Consider the following 2,809-nt stretch of genomic DNA (forward strand, 5'->3'; position numbering starts at 1 on the left):
ATATGTGGAATCGAAAAAACTAAACAAATGAGGGGCATCTGGTTGGCTCAGTCGGTTAGGTATCTAAATCTTGATTTCGGTTCGGGTCATGATCTTATGCATGGCTCATGGGATTGAGCCTTCTTGGGCCTCCGTGCTGACAGCACGGAGCCTGTTTGGGATTCTCTCTCTCCCAGTCTCTTTGTCCCTCCCCCACTGGCACATTCTTTCTCTGTCTCTCTCTCTCTCTTTCTCTCTCTTTCTGTCAAAATAAATAAATAAAAATTTTAAAAGAATGAATAAACAAATACAAAGCAGAAACCATCCATAAATAGAATAAAATGACGGTTGCCAGATTGGAGGGGGTGGTTGAAAGGTGCAGAATATATAGGCTTCCAGTTATGGAATAAATAAGTCACGGGGATGAAAGGTAGAGCATAGGGAACATAGAACATAGTCATTGATATTGTAATACCATTGTATGGTGACAGTTGGTAGCTACACTTGTGTTGAGCATAGCATAACATATTTACTTGATGGATCACTATGTTGTACATGTGGAACTAATGTAGCACTGTGTTTAAACTATACTTCAATAAAAAAATTAGTGGGAGAAAGGATAAACTCTTCAAAACATGCTTTTGGGAAGATGGATATCTATTTGGAAAAAATGACATCAGAGACTATCTCATGTCTCTTATTACATTCTAAGTTGATTTTTAAAACTTATAATAGTATCATAAAAATATGTGAGAGTATTTTTATGGGTTTCAGTTGGGGAAGAAAAAATCTATAAATTAAAACATGAATTTGATTACATCAAAATTGAGAAATTTCAGTATGTGGAAAGACAACATAATATCAAAAGAAGCTATATACTAATAATATCAAAAGAAGCTGTATACTAGAAAAAAACATTTCCAACATACAAAACATAGAAACAAGTGCTATCTGCACTAAGTGCAGGTCTTCTGAAAAAACAAGATAAAAATAATGCAACAGAAAAATATGAAAAAGATGTGAGCAAGCAATTTGTGGAGCTACAAATGACTAACAAACATGTGAATAGATGTGCAATATCACTACTTAATAGCAAAATGTAATCTACAACAATGGTATACCACTTCTCAGTTTTCTGATTGGCAAAATTTTCAAAGATAATTTTTGTAACTTGTTTGTTATGAAAACAAAATTAAAAAATTAAAGAAAACCTAAATGTCTATTAGCAAGACAATGGCTAAATAAACCAAACTATAACCACACTATGCAATACAAGAGTTAAAAAGATCCACATTTACTGACATGGAAAGAGCTCCAAGAAATGTTGATGAGTGAAAACTATCAATTTGTGAAACATATGTACAATATGACGTCCCCTAACAATATTTCTGTAGGTACATACGTGTGTATGAAATTCACAGAAAAAAGTTTAGTTTACCCAAACTAATGAAGCAACTCTTTCTGGGGATGAAATTGGGATGTATTGAGATAATAATTTACATGCAATATATCACACATATCTTAAATGTTTAGTTTGAAGAGCTTTAGCAATGCATATAACCATGTAAACACCACACAAAATAAGATATAGAACATTTCCATCATTCCAGAAAGGTCCCTTATATATTTTTCCAGTTATTTCCCTCTATTCTCCAGACAACCACTTGCTGGTTTTTATCATCACAGATAGTTTTTGTTTGTTCTTGGGTTTCATTTAAATAGGATCCTACAGTATTCCTTTGTGTCTGACTTCTTTCATTCAGCATACCGCTTTTGAGATTTATCCATGTTGTTGCATTTATCATGATCTTATTACTTGTTATTGCTGAGTAGTATTTCATCGTATATATATAAATATACATATAAATATAAATAAATAGATGTCAAAAAGTAATTTAAGATCTACTACTTTAAAAACATACAAAAAGAAAAAAATACAATTATCCTCAGAATGTTTTCTAGCAAAGTTTTTCCAACTTTCAAGGAGTAGAAAATTTTCTTGTTATATAAATTATTTCCAGAACATAGACAACTTTCCAGTTCATTTTACAAGGCTAGTATAATCTTAGTACCCAAACTGGAAAAGGATGGTGCACAAAAACAAAATTGTAAACTGATCTCATCAACAAACATGTACAAAAAATATAAAATCAAATATTAACAGTATTTTAAAAACAGTTGCTACCATGTGAGATTTATTGTAAGAATTCAAGTGCAATTTATTATTTGAACAGTTTTGTTGTAAACCACTGTGGTAAAATAATATGTAAAAAATCATGTAAAATAATATTAAATAGTAAAATTATATTAAAATATTAAAATATGATTATCCCAATAGGTACAGAAGATCATCTGTTGAAATTAAACCTCCATTCCTGATAACAACTTTTAACATTCTAGGAATAGAGGAGGTTTCTTTAATTTGCAAAAGGTTTGTGCCAGAGATGTACAGAAACATTGTATTTAGTGATAAAAGACTAAGCATTCCTATTATAGTCAGTAGCTAGACTCTGACTATTCTGAAGTTCAGAATTCAACACTATTTTTGAACACTTTTCTGAAGTTCTTGTTCTGTCCATAAACTAAAAAGAAGAAAAGAGCAGTACAAAATATTAGAAAGGAAAAATACCAAATTGTCATTTACAGACAATTTAGTTGTCTTTTTAAAAAATCAGAGAGAATCAACTGACAAACTTTTGGAACTAATAATATTCACTAGGGTGGCCTGATATAAGAGCAACATACAAAAACTGTAGCCTCATCTTGCATCAGTAATGACCAACTAGAACATTAGATTAGAAGAAGCTTCAGTGTTAAAATAGAGGAAAGA

This window comes from Lynx rufus, unplaced genomic scaffold (assembly GCF_022079265.1).
Source record: "Lynx rufus isolate CCGP_SWC_20201006 ecotype Redwood Valley unplaced genomic scaffold, mLynRuf1.p SCAF_14, whole genome shotgun sequence".
NCBI lineage: Eukaryota > Metazoa > Chordata > Mammalia > Carnivora > Felidae > Lynx > Lynx rufus.